Source organism: Pan paniscus, chromosome 20, assembly GCF_029289425.2.
Source record: "Pan paniscus chromosome 20, NHGRI_mPanPan1-v2.0_pri, whole genome shotgun sequence".
In the NCBI taxonomy this organism is placed as follows: domain Eukaryota; kingdom Metazoa; phylum Chordata; class Mammalia; order Primates; family Hominidae; genus Pan; species Pan paniscus.
Window position 1 is genome coordinate 40,893,231 of NC_073269.2, and position 16,612 is coordinate 40,909,842.

General features: G+C 41.8%; 1 long non-coding RNA gene across 2 annotated transcripts in view; it reads right to left on the reverse strand.

Annotated features, from left to right (window-relative positions):
• Positions 1-534: 534 nt before the first annotated feature.
• The window catches only part of LOC103785654 (uncharacterized), a 41,118-nt gene continuing 25,040 nt past the window's right edge, over positions 535-16,612 (reverse strand). The window contains exons 5-7 of one of the 2 annotated variants that reach the window (XR_611350.4): positions 14,994-15,145; positions 9,526-9,638; positions 535-8,437 (exon numbers count right to left, since the gene is read on the reverse strand). This is a non-coding gene — a long non-coding RNA (uncharacterized LOC103785654). Of the gene's footprint in view, positions 8,438-9,525; positions 9,639-9,715; positions 15,146-16,612 lie in introns of those variants that run through there. The other variant, XR_010110875.1, reaches the window with a different exon arrangement.

The following is a 16,612-nucleotide window of genomic DNA, read 5'->3' on the forward strand; positions in this document are numbered from 1 at the left end:
GAGATTACCATGTGAGTCTGAATGGACTAGGTGGGGAAGATTCATCCTCAATGTGGGTGGGCACCATCCAATTTGCTTGGGGTCTAGAGAGAACAAAACCAGAGAAAAGGTGAATGTGTCAATCTATCTGTGCGAACTGGGATACACTCTTCCTCTGCTGTCCCTGGACAACAACTCTAGGCTCCCCAGCCTTTGGACTCCGGGACTTACACCAGTGATTCCTGGGTTCTCAGGTCTTTGGCCTCAAACTGAGAGTTACACCATCAGCTTCCCTGGTTCTGAGATGTTTAGACTTGGACTGGGCCATGCTACAAGCATCCTCGGGTCTCCAGCTTGCAGATGTCCTGTCTCAGGACTTCTCAGCTTCTATAATTACATGAGCCAATCCCCCTAATAAGTCCCCTCTCATATGTCTGTATCTCTATCAATATATCCTATTTATTCTGTCTCCCTGGAGAATCCTAATACACTTTATCTTTCTCTCTTTTTTGCCCCTGGCATTCAAGGAATACTCGGTCAAAACAGTAGCTGAACACAAGCTAAGGAAGAGAGACATCAGTTGTGACACATAACAAGAAAAACAGTCTATGCAAAAGTAGTTGCAGAAAGTCAGTAAACAATTGAACTACTATAGCTTCCAATAATTAAAATAAATCAATAAACCCTGGGTAAGGTGAAAATATGATTTCCAGAATTATCATACTGTCACTTTCAAATGGCCCATTCAAAGGGAAAAAATAAATTGACAGAAACTATTCCTCAGGAAGCTCAGATATTGGACTTACGAGACAAAGACTTTGAAACAACCATTTTAAATATGGTCAAAGAGTGAAAGAAAAACATGGACAAAGAATTAAGGAAATCAGAAAAATGATGTTTGTGTAAGTTGTGAATATCAATAAAGAGATAGAAATTACAAAAAGGAAGCAAAAAATTCTGAAGCTGACAAGTACAATAATTACAGTGAAAAACTCACTATTGGGGTTCAACAGTAGATTTGAGCAGGCAGAAGACAAATTCAGTGAACATGAACACAGAACAATGAAAAGTATCTAGTCTGAGGAGCAGGAAAAAAAAATGAAGTGAAAAAAAACATAAGACCTGCAGGACACCATTAGGCACGTTAACATATGCAATAAGGGATTCCCAGAAGCAAGAGAGAAAAAGAGGAAGAAATAACATTTGAAGAAAGAATGCCTGAAAGCTTCCCAAATTTGATGAAATACATGAATCTACGATCAATGTGTTAGTCCATTCTAACGCTGCTATGAAGAAATACCCAACACTGAGTAATTTATAAAGGATGGAGGTTTAATTGACTCACAGTTCTGCATGGCTGGGAAGGCCTCAGGAAACTTACAATCATGGCGGAAGGGGAAGCAAACACATACTTATTCACAAGGCAGCAGGAGAGAGAAGTGTCAAGCAAAGGGGAAAAAGTCCCTTATAAAACCATCAGATCTGGTGAAAACTTGCTCACTATTTTAAGAACAGCAGCATAGGGGTAACCGCCCCCATAACTCAATTACCTCCCACTGGGTTCCTCCCATGACACATGGGGATAACAGGAATTACAATTCAAGAAGAGATTTGGGTGGGGACATACCAATCAACAAACTCCACATAGAATAAACTGAAAGAGATACACATTGAAATACATTACAATCAAACTGTTGAAAGACAAGCACAAATTCTCTTAAAAGCAACAAGAGGGAAGCAACTTATCATGTACAAAGGATACTCGATCTCACTTTTGCCCAGGCTGGAGTGCAGTGGCATGATCATGACTCACTGTATCCTCGACCTCCTGGGCTCAAGCAATCCTCCAACCTCAGCCTCCTGAGTAGTTGGGACTACAGGTGCATGCCACCATGCCTGGCTAATTTTTAAATTATTATTATTATTTCTGCAGAGATGAGTTTCAGTATGCTGCCCAGGCTGGTCTTGAACTCCTGAGCTCAAGCAATCCTCCTGCCTTTGCCTCTCAAAGTGCTGGGATTACAGGCATGGGCCACCATGCCCACCCAACAACCAGTTTCTCATTGGAAACCACAAAAGCCAGAGGTATTAGGTTGCTAAAAGAAAAAGATGAACTGTCAACCAAGAATTCTATATCTGGCAAAACAGTCCTTCAAAAATGAGGCAGAAATTAAGATATTCCCAGGTAAACAAAATCTGAAGGAGTTTGTTCCCTACAGGAGACTCTAAAGTGGGCCTTTCAAATTGAAGAGAAAGAGCATTAGACAGTAACACGAGGCCATAGGAAGAAACAAAGATGTCTGGTAATGATAACTACACAAGCAAATATAGGAGCCAGTGTTGCTGTGCGTTTGGCTTGTAAATTCACTTTTTCTTACATAATTTAAGAGATGAGTACATAAAAATTATAAGTGTATATTACTGGACACACAATATATAAGGAGGTAATCTGTGACAAGATAAAGGGGGAGGAGCTGTATAGGATTAGATACTTTATATGCCACTTAAGTTAACTTGCAATAATTTCAAACTACATTGTTATAGGATGTTAAATATAATTCCCATGGAAACCACAAGGAAGTATCTTTAAAAATATACATAAGGTCATAAAGAGGGAATCAAAAACATTTATTATGAAATATCAGTTAAACACAAAAAAGGCAGTAATGGAGGAAAAGAATAAAAAAGGCATAAGATATACAGAAAACAAATAAAATGGTTGAAGTTCTACCTTATCAGTAATTACTTAAAATGTAAATGAATTAAACTCTCCAATAAACATGTGGATATTGGCATAATATATGAAAACCAAGACCCAATGATATGCTGTCTAAACAAGACTTGTTTAGATCCAAAGACACATATAGGTTGAAAGTGAAAGGATGGGAAATATTATCCAATAAAAATAATGATCAAACAAGAGCTAAAGTGGCTACACTAATATTGGACTTAAAGTTAAAAACTATTAAAAGGGCCAGGCGTGGTGGCTCATGCCTGTAATCCTAGCACTTTGGGAGGCCGAGGCGAGTGGATCATGAGGTCAGGAGTTCGAGACCATCTTGGCCAACACGGTGAAACCCTGTTTCCACCAAAAATACAAAAATTAGCTGGGCGTGGTGGTATGTGCCTGTAATCCCAGCTACTCGGGAGGCTGAGGCAGGAGAATCACTTGAACCAGGGAGTCAGAGGTTGCAGTGAACCGAGATCACGCCGTTGTACTCCGGCCTGGTGACAGAGTGAGACTCTGTCTCAAGAAAAAAAAAAATACTATTAAAAGGAGAGACATTATATACTGATAAAAGGGTCAGCTTATCAAGAAGATATAACAATTATAAATATGTATGATCTAACATGACCACTTTTGGTTGGGGTTTTTCCCAGAATGCAAGGTTGGTTTAACATTTAAAAAATAAATGTAATCCACCATATTAAGAGAATAAAGGAGAAAAGCCATAGGCAGTGCCTGTGTTCATTATGGAGGTGTAATTGTACTAAGTACCCTACAGACTGTCAAAACTGGTAATATGTGATGTCTACATGATGGGAAGCCACCATAGTCTGGTGGTTAAATGTATGAGCTCTGGAATCAGACAATCAGGGTTCAAATTCCACCCAGTGTGGAATGTGGGCCACTAGTACACATGTGACACAAGGAAGGTTTTATGGCTTAAATGCTGTCTTACTAAATTTGTAAAAATAAGTGAAGATAAACTGCCTGCCAGGAAAGAATGTGTTGTGGTATCCTTGTTGCCACCTCAGAAAGCCTAGCAGCCCCCTGGAGATGCTTGGGATACTCGCCTGTCCCGGGTGGCCACAGAAAAGGTGCACCCAGCTCCTGGAACTGAAGAAGAGCTAGGGAGGCCCCTGGAGGAGCTGGTGTTGGAGCCTTGACCTACGAGCCTGGAGGAGTGGGGATAGGTGGTGAGGGTGAACTGGTGTCATCTACAGCAGTTGTCTGAAAGGAACAGGCTGAGGTAAATTCGCCCTGTGGCACTGAGGTGCCTGCAGACATGGAAGTGACAGTTATGTAGGCTCCTGGAGTTCAGTCTTGGAGAGTCCCACCTTGCCACCGAGACTGTCTGGTGCCAAACACCTGCAACCCAGGATAGGAATGCCAAGAAGTACTAGAGAGTCCTGCTGGGGTTCAGCCTCTGGACCTCTTGCCCTTCGGTGCTTTTCCTCATGCATTTTGCTGGCAATATGCCCTTAGCTGGGGCACTTTTTCTCTGTCGCATGTCCCATGTGTCACATGCATCAAGCTGAACAGTACCTGGTTTGCCATGGAGGTAGCAGGTAGTGAGGAGACCTCTCCAAATGTCATATCCTCCAAGGACCCGGCAGCGCACAAACTGCCCTTCACAGGCAACTTGCTTAGCAAGGTTTGCCCCCATCCTGCTCGCATGCCTGGCCATGCTATCATGCACTCGTTCAACCTGACCCAGCGTGCTCCCCCTTCTGGCTGGGATCACTCCACTTTGGCTTTTTCCCTGGTAGTTCTACCAGGATCCTGGTGTCATATACCCCTAAAGGACAGTATCCCATCAGGAAACCTCAGTGTTCCTCTCTGGCGATCCTAAGGGGACTCTCTGAAAATGACATTGCTGTCTGCTTGTACCACAAAGTGGCCACTCCAGAATGACAAAGATCCCTCCTCCAAGGCACAAATGGACTCTCCTCCCTCGTCACCTCTAAGACCTGGGACAGCCACTCACACCTCCCCCCAGATCCTTGCTTAAAGGAGACCAAGAAGAAGATACCAGGGGCATGAAGGAAATGGATACTGAAGGAGGAAGATCCTCAGTGTGGGAGAAGACACAGTTAGAGAAAAGGGGCCCCTATAGCAGTGGGAGAGTACCATCAGCATCTAGGTCCCTAGCAACCAGCAGAAGCATCACATATTTGGGAGCAGTCCTGAACCCCTGAAGATAAGCCTCTATTCCAATCACTCAGAAGACAGCTGAGGTTAGATTTTACAGATGTCTTCTATGAGTTCATTCACAAAAGATCATGCCATCACCAGCCCAGATAGTCCTGCCTGCTAGAGGCTTCCTGCCTCTTCATGGCAGTGAAGGAGGTGCAGCAGCGCTGTATGGCCAGCCACATTCTCCTTCCTGCTGCCAGAGAAAGGAAGAGCTTGATGAAGGCCATTATCAACTCAGCTCTCCAGCCACATTGAAGTCAAAGACAACAACTCACAGAGGAAAGCTTTCAGATACTCTGTCAATGAGAAATTCTCCACTCACATCTGCCAGTTGTAGGCTCTGTAAACAGAAATTGTCAATGCCCCTGCTGCTGCCATTGCTGCCCCCATTGCCACTGTTGTGAGAGTGAGGAGAGCTGCCCCCATCTCCTACCTTCCCTGCATAGTTACAGCAGAAGACCTTAGCTTGGAGAACCCTGAACACGAAGGGAACCTCAGGGTGGGAGAATAATTCTCAGGCCCCTTCAGACAGCATAGCAGCTCAGACTGCCTGTTCTCCCTACCTGCTGTGGAGGCCACAGATCCTTTGCCATTGGTCACCTTTTCCTTGCAGATTCCAGAAACTACCAAATTAGCAGTCACTGACTTGGCTGGCCTGTTAGGCCACTCATACTCTCTGCCCCTGTACCTACACACACATCAGATACTGATCATGAAATGAGATGCACAGTTCCTGACTCTCCTTTTGCTCTTCCTGCTATTTCTCACTTTGGATTCCAACCTATATTTGCTATTCCACTTAATAATGAGAACAGGGGCCCTCTGCATTCCAGTTCCTCAGTCATACTTGCGGGATCCTCTACTTCTGCCTAACCCACACGTCCTAGAACTTTCTCCCTCTCCTTAAAGCTTACCTTCTGCAGAATGGAGTCATATACACCTGTGCAGGTGGATTCTCCTCCCCTTTTCTTACAGACCCCTCCTCAAGTTGCTTGCACCAGTACCCCTGTCTTTACCAGCCAACCCATCACTGCTTCTGCAGTCACTTCTAGCATGCCAGGCAGCCTGTCTGCAGACTGGACTTCCCAGCCTGCCTGGACTGTGTTATAATTGATGTGGATAGTACTCTTCCTTCCAAGCTTTCTTCTTCAGGTCTCCCTCAAGATCTGGGGTGAGCTTCCTCCCATTGGACCAGGCCCATCCCAGTGTGGAGCAGATATCCCCTGCAAAGGCCATCATCCCCACCAGCCCACCTGCTTTTATGGTCAGCAGCCCTACTTGAACTTCTAAGCTTGCTTTTGATTCAGGAAACACTTACCAGCTGAAATCTGGGGGTCCTGTTTCAGGGCCTTGCCAGAGAACCACTCCCCCCAATGCCCTGTCTTTTCTGGCCCACCTACCACTGATTCTGCAGTCACCTCCACTCCAGTATACAACCCGTCTTCAGACTTGGCGTCTCCGCCTGACTTTGCCTCTAAGGAAATCAACATGGGTACCATGCCCATGTCCCCATCTGTTATCATCCTGTCTCTCCCTGCAATGTTAACAGCTGTTTCCCTTTGAGAAACCTGCCAGCCCCTGAAAACCCTTCACACTTAACCTCTACTGCAGCCCTAGAACCCAATGGCAGCACAACTCAGTTGGCTTTTGGGAACTAAACACTCCCGTGTCCACTTTGGCATCAATGTCAGCATTCAGCCAGCCCATGGTGGTGCCTCGGGTGTTTTACCCATTGGTGTGGCCACTCTTACTCTTGCCATGAAATGCTACCAGAAAGCACAACACTGAGGACTGTTGCTCATTTCTTGCTGATGCCAATCCAAGCCAATTTGTATTTGTGGGATCTGAAGCCCTTATGGATAGCAAAAGCTTTGGGGTCATTGGGTCTACCACGCAGAGTCTACCACCACATCTAGATCGCTTAGCTTTGGAGCAAAATGGCTGGGGGACAGCCAGTACCACAGCTCATGATGGGGGAGGCTTAGACCTGAGCACCAGGGTCCTGTCAGCCCTGATGCACCCCTGCTGCAATTGGAGAAGCCGGCACTGCTGAGAGCAAATCAAATCTGCCCTGGGAAACACTTTCCTTCCCACCTGTAGTTAGAGCACCTGGTGCCAGCCCAGCCAAAACACGCCTACTACTACTGGAAGATTTGTGATCACTGAGAAGGAGTGTTTCAGAAGACACAGCTGTTCCCCCTTTTGTTCAGATCACCTGGGACCTGTTTGGCCAGAGCACTTGTGTTCCAGTGGAAGGGACCAGCACCATACCTGTGCTGAGATCCTTCTCTTCCTGCCCCAGTCAAGCCACCTGGGGCACACCTAACTAAAGTACACCTGTTGCAGTCTAAGGGACCAGCACTGCATCTATGCTCGGATGCCTTTATGTTCCTACCTATAGCCAGAACACCTGAATCCCACCTGTCCAGGGCACATGTGTTGCAATGGAAGGGGCCAACATCATACCTATTTTTAGAGAGTCTTCTCTTCCTGCATATGGTCTAAGTACTGGGGCCCACCTGGCCAGAGCAAACCTGCTGGAGATACCTGCACCACTGAGAAGAAATGCATGCCACGTGATATATCTGTTCATTCCTTCCATCAGACACCTAGGGCCCACCTGTGCTGTTTGAAGGGCTGGCATTTCACCTGTGATTGGAGATGCTACTGGCAGAGGACCTGGGGTACACAGTCTGGAGCACAGGTGATACACTGGGCGGAGGCAGCCCCATTCCTGGGCTCCAGGGTATTTGTATGCTCAGCATCATTCGCAGCTGCTGGCGTGGTCTTGCCCAGGGCACATCTGTTACAGTCTCCCAGGAGAACACCATACATACACCTTTAAGGAGACACTTCTATTCCTGCACTCACTCACAATACCTGGGCTCTATCTAGACAAAGTAGCCCTCTGACTTGGTGTAGTGAACACCATTGAGAAAATACCTGGCTATGGGCCAGTTTTCCATTAGTCTTAGACTGGCAGGAACCCTTGCTGCCTATAGATATCCCGTTTTGTCTTGCCCATTTGCCTTAACAAGCCCCGTTCTTTCTTTTCCAGATTGCTATACAAATATGATATAACATAGCCTTGTTCTTATTCATTAATCCTCTGTGCTAAGCTTCAGCACTTTTGCTCCATCTTTCAGGGCAAATGTACCTCCAGCATGAGCATGGAAGCAGCAGTCTCGCTTAGGACACCTTTGTCACCTGCCCAGGCTTCCTTTGGAGACCAAAGTTTGGGATCACCAACTCATTCATTTTCTTCTAGTGAAAGAAACAATATCTCATCAACTTTAAGCAAAAGCTATCCAGAAGTAGCTGATAGTGGTGGGGGACCACAATTCGCCATAAATGGACCTTGCTCCATTAGGAAGAGTCTCCACCTCTTCTAGTTATGTCAAACAAACTTAACCTGCCCTCTATCATCCTAAAGAAAGCTGGCAGCCCAACCCTTCAGGGTGTTTTGTATATATGTTAAAGGGTGTGGGTTCAGATGAGACTGGTCAGAAGTCAACACACTGGCCTTGAGGCGGTCTACTGTGGAAAGAAGAAAAAGATCAGTAAGTATCCACCACACCATACCCAGTTTCAACTTCTCAGTCTGGTAGAACCAAGCTATGGGCCAGTTTTCCTGCCGTCTTACACTGGCAGGACCCCTTGCTGCCTGTAGCTGCCTCCTTTGGTCCAGCCCATTTGCCTCAATGGGCCCTTTTCTTTCTTTCCTAGACTGATAAACACACACACACATATATATATACACACACATATACGTTATATGTGTATATACATATATACACACACATATACGTTATATGTGTATATACATATATACACACACATATAATGTATATGTATGTGTATATATATACATATATACATCGCGTGTGTGTATATATATATATATAGAGAGAGAGAGAGAGAGAGAATGCCTTCCTTTTGTTCATTGATCCTCTCTGCTCACATGTCTTTTCTATTTTAGTCAATGGTGGAAGAAGAATTGACTTCTTTCTATAAGTGGTGCTGTGTTGAGGCAGATGTAACTTTTCAAAGTTCTATGGCTCAGCAAATAGGAGGTGGCATAGCCACATTTTACAACTGCACAGGCTGACATCTGACATCTCTGTGTTTTGATGTAAAGGATAGCAGCCATGAGGAAGGGAAGCTCAAAGGAGGAAGGGATGGGTGACCCTCCCTTGCCTTTTCCCTCTGTGCTCCTCTTCCATCACTCTGATTTGGTCGTAGGCCAGACCACCCCCGATGTGTGTTAGGGAAACAAAATTAACAAATTTGGTTGAAAATAATTAAATGTCTCATTTGTGTCTTTCTCTTTCATTTAGACTTAAGAAAATCATCCCCACATATTCACACCTCGACCAGAGAGGATGGGTATGGTATAGAGGCCCTTATGTCTAGAAGAAAAAAAGGAAGAAAAAGCTCATGGCTCCTTTGTGATTATTGGAAATTTTAAGACTAGGATGTCACATATTATATAGAAGTGTTTTCATGCTCCATGAAAATTCAGAAAAGATCATTTTTTCAAGAAAATACCTAGATAAGGTCTATTTGGAAAAGTAATTGGTCTGGCTGTAGTATAAAACCCTAAAATAGCAAATTACAGTCCTTACCATTTTATCCAAATCTAGCTGGCTGTGGAGTCCTGCTGTGTCTCCAATAGACTTAATTCCTGAAAATACAATCTTTCCTAAGATAATTCAAGGTTCAGGAGAACCAGCTGAAGCTGGGGGAAAAAGAAAAATGTAAGCATTTCCCTTAGCTTAGACATATTATTTTACTAAATACTTATTCAGAGTTGATTCTACACTAGACATTGTGCTTGAACCTAGTGACATATAGCTGAAAGGCATCTATTGCCTCAAAGGAATTTACAATATAGTAGGAGTGATGGGTGAATATATCAAAAGTAAAATCGGAGGGGTTACTAGTAGGGATATGGGAGTAATAGGAACACAAAACTAAGAATATCATTTCTTCAGAAACTAACAGAACTAGACTAACAGCAATGAACAAAAAAAATAGTAAATCCTTCCCTATCAATAATTACTTTAAATATAAATAGATTAAATTTCTCAATCAAAAGACACAGAGTAGCTGGATGGATAAAAAGAATTACCCAACTATATTCTGTTTACAGGAAACTCACTTTAGATTTAAGGACATACATTGTTTGAAAGTGAATGAATGGAAAAAGATATTCCATGCAAATAGTAACCAGAAGTGAGTCAGGTGGCTACACTTATATTAGACAAAATAGACTTTAAGTCAAAAACTACCGTAAGAGACAGAGAAGGACATTATATAATGATACATGGGTTAATTCATCAGGAAAATATAACAATTATAAATATATATGAACCAAACATAAGAACACCTAAATATATAAAGCAAACATTGGCAGGAATAAAAGGAGAAATAGACACTTTATAATAATAATAGGAGACTTCAATTCCTAACTTTCTGTATGGATAGAACATGCAGACAGAAGATCAATTAGTAAAATCAAGACTTAAACAACACTGAAGACCAAATAGGCCTAACAGGCATATACAGAACATCTCACCCAATAGCAACAGAATGCACATTATTCTCAAGCCCACATAAAATATTCTCGGGTATAGATCAATTATAATTTTATCTAGATCTGCCTGGCTATAGAGTCCTGCCATGTCTCCAGTAGACTTAATTCCTGGAAAATACAGTCTTTTCTAAGATAATTCACAGTTTAGGAGAGCCAGCTGAAGCTAAGGAAAAAGATCAAATAACAAATTTAAGAAGATCATATCAAGTATCTTTTCTGAGCTAAGTGGAATGAAACTAGAAGTCAACACCAGAAGGAAAACTGGAAAATTCACAAATATGTGGAAATTGAACACTGAAGAGGAGAGTACACTTCCAAACTCATTTTATGAGGCCAGCATTACCCTGACACCAATGCCAAAGACAGCACAAGAAGAAACTATTGGCCAATATCCCTGATGAACATAGATGCGAAAATCCTTAGCAAAGTATTAGCAAATTGAATTTAACAGCACATTAAAATAATCAGACACCATAATCAAGTGGGATTTATCCCTGAGATGCAAGGAGGGATCAATATATGAAAATCAATTAATGTGATTTACTGCATTAACATAATGAAGGATAAAAATCATTTTATGTGGCTCTGAAACCCAATGGCAGCACAACTCAGCTTTTGGAAATTGGAATATGCAGAAAAGGCATTTGATGAAATTTGACACCCGTTCATAAGGAAAAATATCTCAACAAATTAGGTTACATGGAATGTATCTCAACACAGTAAAGGCCAATAGGAAAAGGCCATAGCTAACATACAGTCAACAGTGAAAAACTGAAAGCTTTTCCTCTAAAATTAAGAACAAGGCAAGGATTCCTGCTCTTACTACTTCTACTTAACTTACTACTGGAAGTCCTGGCCAGAGCAATTAAGGAAGTGAAATAAATAAAAGGCATCCAAATTAGAAAGAAAGATGTAAAATTGTCCATGTTTGCAGATGACATGATCGTACATATAGAGAATTCTAAAGAATCCATAAGAAACCTGAGAACTCAGCCTGGGCGTGGTAGCTCATGCCTGTAATTCCAGCACTTTGGAAGGCCGAGGTGGGCAGACCATGGGGTCAGGAGTTTGAGACCATCCTGGCCAACATGGTGAAACTGTCTCTACTAAAAATACAAAAATTAGCTGGGTGTGGTGGCAGGCGCCTGTAATCCCAGCTACTCGGGAGGCTGAGGCAGGAGAATCGTTTGAACCCGGGAGGAGGCAGAGGTTGCAGTGAGCCGAGATTGTGCCATTGCACTCCAGCCTGGGAGACAGGGCAAGACTCTGTCTCAAAACAAAACAGGCTGGGCACGGCTCACCCCTGTAATCCCAGCACTTTGGGAGGCCGAGGCGGGCAGATCACGAGGTCAAAAGATCGAGACCATCCTGGCCAACATGGTGAAATCCTGTCTCTACTAAAAGTACAAAAAAATTAGCTGGGCATGGTGGTGTGTGCCTGTAGTCCCAGCTACTCAGGAGGCTGAGGCAGGAGAATCGCTTGAACCTAGGAGGGGGAGGTTGCAGTGAGTGGAGATCGTGCCACTGCACCCTAGCCTGGGCGACAGAGTGAGACTCCATCTCAAAAAAAAAAAAAAAAAAAATACTGTTCAAAAAAGGCAGAATTCAAAAAATGAAAAGGTAAACTATAACAAGAAAAAATATTTGCAAAATATGTGTCTAACAAAGGACTGCTACAACTCAATAATAAAATATCAGTCCATTCGATAAAAAATTGGCAAACATTTAGCTATACTGACCAAGATAAAAGGAGAAAAGATTCAAATTACCAAAATCAGAAATGAAAGAGGAAACATTACTATTAACATTATAGAAATTAAAAGAACTATAAAGGAATACTATGAACAATTTTATACCTAGAAATAATATAATTTAGGTGAAATGAACAAATCCCTAGAATCACAGAAACTATGAAAGCTAACTTGAGAAGAAATAGGATAATCTAATAGGCATACAACAAGTGAGGAGTAATTAATTCATAATCAAAAAACCACCCACAAAAAATTCCAGGTCCAGGCCAGGAGGAGTGGCTCACCCCTGTAATCCCAGCACTGTGGGAGGCCAAGCCACCCAGATCACTTGAGGTCAGGAGTTCAAGACCAACCTGGCCAGCATGGTGAAACCCATCTCTACTAAAAATCCAAAAACAAAAAAATTAGCCAGGTGTGGTGGTGCATGCCTGTAGTCCCAGCTACTCAGGAGGCTGAGGCAGGAGAATTGCTTGAACCCAGGATGCGGAGACTGCAGTGATCCAAGATCACTCCACTGCACTGCACTCCGGCCTGGGCAACAGAGCAAGACTCCATCTGAAAAAAAAAAAAAATTCCAGGTCCAGATGGCTCTACTGCTGAATTTTGCTAAACATTTAACAAAGAATTAATACCAATTCTTTGTGAACTGTTCATTTTACAGACAGTTAACTCATTTTATGAAGCCAGTATTACCTTGATACCAAAACAAGACAAAGACATCATAAGAAGAGTAAAGTACAGGCCAATATGATTCTTATGAATATGGATGCAAAACTCTCAGCAGAATACTAGTAAACAAAACCCAGCAATATATAAAAAGAATGTATGCTAGCAATGCAAGGTTGGTTTAACATCCAAAAATAAACTATTGTAATACATAATATCAGTAGAACAAAAAACAAATCATATGGTCATTTCAACACATGCAGAAGAAACATATGACAAAATTCAACATCTTTTCATAATAATAATTTTTTAAATTATTTTTATTTTTTAATATAGAGGTGGAGTTTTGCCATGTTGCCCAGGCTGTTCTCAAACTGCTGAACTCAAGCAATCTGCTGGCCTTGGCCTTCCAAAATGCTAGGATTGCAGGTGTGAGCCACCATGCCTGGCCATAATAATAATTTTTTAAAAACTCAACAAAGTAGTATAAAAATGAACTTCCTCAACCTGATAAGAGCAAGTACAAAAAACCCACGGCAAACATCATAATGATTAAAGTTGGATGCTTTCCCTCTAAGTTTACAAACAAGATTATAGGCTGGGCATAGTGGCTCATGTCTGTAATCCTACCACTTTGGGAGGTTGAGGCAGGCAGATCGCTTGAGCCCAGGAGTTCAAGACCAGCCTAGGTAACATGGCGAAACCCTGTCTCTACAAAAATTACAAAAAAATTAGCCAGGCATGGTGGTGGGCACCTGTAGTCCCAACTACTTGGGAGGCTGAGGTGGGAGGATCACCTGAACCCAGGAGGTCAAGGCTGTGGTAAGCCGTAATCGTGCCACTGCATTCCAGCCTGGGTGACAAAGTGAGACTCTGTCTCAAAAAAACAAACAAACAAAACAAAACAAAAAAACAAGATTATAATGTCTACTCTCATCACTTTTATTTATTATTGTACTTGAGTCTTTAGCTAGGGAAATTTGCAGATTAGAGTTATTTTGTGGGGAATGTCCAAAAGAATCCAATGAAAAATCTATTAGAACTAATAAACTAGTTCAGCAGTATTATAAGATATAAATTAATATACAAAAATCAATTGTATTTCTATACACTTGCAATGAATCATCCAAAACTAAAATTAAGTAAACAATTTCATTTACAGTAACATCATAAAGAGTAAAACATTTACGAATAAATTTAACAAAAACATTTTCAACATATACTCTGAAAACTACAAAACATTGTTTAAAGAGAGTCAAAAATATCTACAGAATAGGAAAAAGAATGCACATTCACGAATAAGAAGGCTTGATATTGTTTAAGATGACAATATTCCCCAAACTGATCTACAGATTCAAAGCAGTCTCTAGCAGAATCCCAGCTGACCACTTTGTAGAAAGTGATAAGGTGATTGTAAAATTCATATGGAATTGCAAGGAATCCTAAGTAGCCAAACATTTTGAAAAAGAAAAACAGCCGGGCGCAGTGGCTCACGCCTGTGATTCTAGCACTTTGGGAGGCCAAGGCGGGCAGATCACCTGAGGTAAGGAGTTCGAGACCAGCCTGACCAACATGGTGAAATCCCGTCTCTACTAAAAATACAAAAACTAGGCCAGGTATGGTGGCTCATGCCTGTAATCCCAGCACTTTGGGAGGCCAAGGCGGGCGGATCACAAGATCAAGAGATCGAGACCATCCTGGCTAACATGGTGAAACCCCGTCTCTATTAAAAATATAAAAATTAGGCAGGCGTGGTGGCACATGCCTATAATCCCAGCTACTCGAGAGACTGAGGCAGGAGAATTGCCTGAACCAGGGAGTCGGAGGTTGCAGTGAGCCAAGATCATGCCACTGCACTCCAGCCTGGTGACAGAGTGAGACTCCATCTCAAATAAAAATAAAAAATAAAAAAGAAGAAGAAAAAAAGCAAGAAAGAAAGAAAGAAGGAAGGAAGGAAGGAAGGGGAAGGAAAGAAAGAAAGAGAAAGAAAAGAAAGAAAGAAAAGAAAGAAAGAAAGAAAAGAAAGAAAGAAAGAAAAAACAAAGTAGGAGAACTCACACTTACTGATTTCAAAACTTACTGCAATGGCAATGGCCAGGCATGGTGGCTCATGCCTGTAATCCCAGCACTTTGGGAGGCCAAGGTGGGAGCATTGCTTGAAGCTGGGAGGTCGAGGCTGCAGTGAGCCATGCTCATATCACTGCACTCCAGCCTGGATGACACAGCAAGACCCTGTCTCAAAAACAACAAAAACAAAACAAAAGAAAACAAGAGTTATTGCAATGCAATAGTAATCAAGACTGTGTGGTATTGGCACAAGGATAGACATATAGATCAATAAAATAGAATTGTCTACAATTGCATGAAATAAACCCATAAATCTTGTTTGATTTTTTTAATTATTTCAATCATTTTGTTACATTTCTCTGATAAATTTCTGAATTGCTTTTCGGTATTATCTTGGAAATCACTGTGTTGCCTTAAAATTGCTGTTTTGAATTCCTGATCATAGAGCTTGCCTATTGTCATCTTGCTAGGGTTGGTCACTGGCTCCTTACTTTGTCCGTTTGGGGAGGTCATGGTTCCCTGTCTGCTGTTGTTTCTTATGGATCTACATCTATGTCTTTGCATTGAAGGATGTGTTAGTTATTCCAGCTTTCTCTGTCTGGTTTGTTTTTGTTTTTCTTAGATATGTTTGCTTAGAGATTCTTTGCAGTTTATCTGTTGAGTATCTTCTTCACTAGGTCACTCTCTCCTTTATGGTGCTAGGTGGCACCTTAAGCCCAGGTGTGTCTTTGCTCTAGTGAACATTTTGAGCTTTGCCCATCCTGAATGAGGGAGGTCCCAAAGGGGCTACCCTGGCAGGGTGGGAAGGCTGACTAGGGGTTTCTGCCCAGGAGACCCTCTCATTTGAGTTCTGGGATATTGCTGGTGATTATCTTTGTGCTGGATATTAGTTTCTGTTTCTGTGGTGAGAGTGAAGCCAGCTTGCTTCTACTCTACCATTTTGGACCTAGTACCAGTACAAAACCCATATATCTTTGGTCAACTGATTTTTTAACAAAGGTGCTAAGACCATTCAATGGGGGAAAAGTAATCTTTCAACAAATAGTGCTGGGGCAACTGGATAGTCACATGCAAAAGAATAAAGTTGGACCATTGCCTTGCACCATATACAAAAATTAACTCAAGGTGAATTGACTACATAAATTAAGAGTTAAAACTATAAAACTCTTAGAAGAAAACATATAGAAAAAGCTTCATGACATTGATTTTGGGAATGGTTTCTTAGATGTGGCAGCAAATAACAAGCAAAAGATAAACTAGATAAATGTTTTGCTACACCAAAATGAATAACTTTTGTGCTTCAAAAGATAGCATCAAGAAATTGAAAGTAAAACCCATAGAATGGGAAAAAATATTTGCAAATCATATACGTGGTAAGAGGCTTGTACTCATAATGTATAACTCTTACAACTCAATAATAAAAGATAAAAACCTATTTAAAAATAAGCAAAGGATACGAATAGACATTTCTCCAAAGAAGACATAAAAATGGTCAATTTGGAAACAAAAAGATGGTTAGAAACATTAGTCATTAGAGAAATGCAAATCAAAACCACAATGATGTGCCATTTCATACCCACTAGGATGGCTAGAATCAAAAAGTCAGATAACAAAAAGTGTTGGCAAAAACCT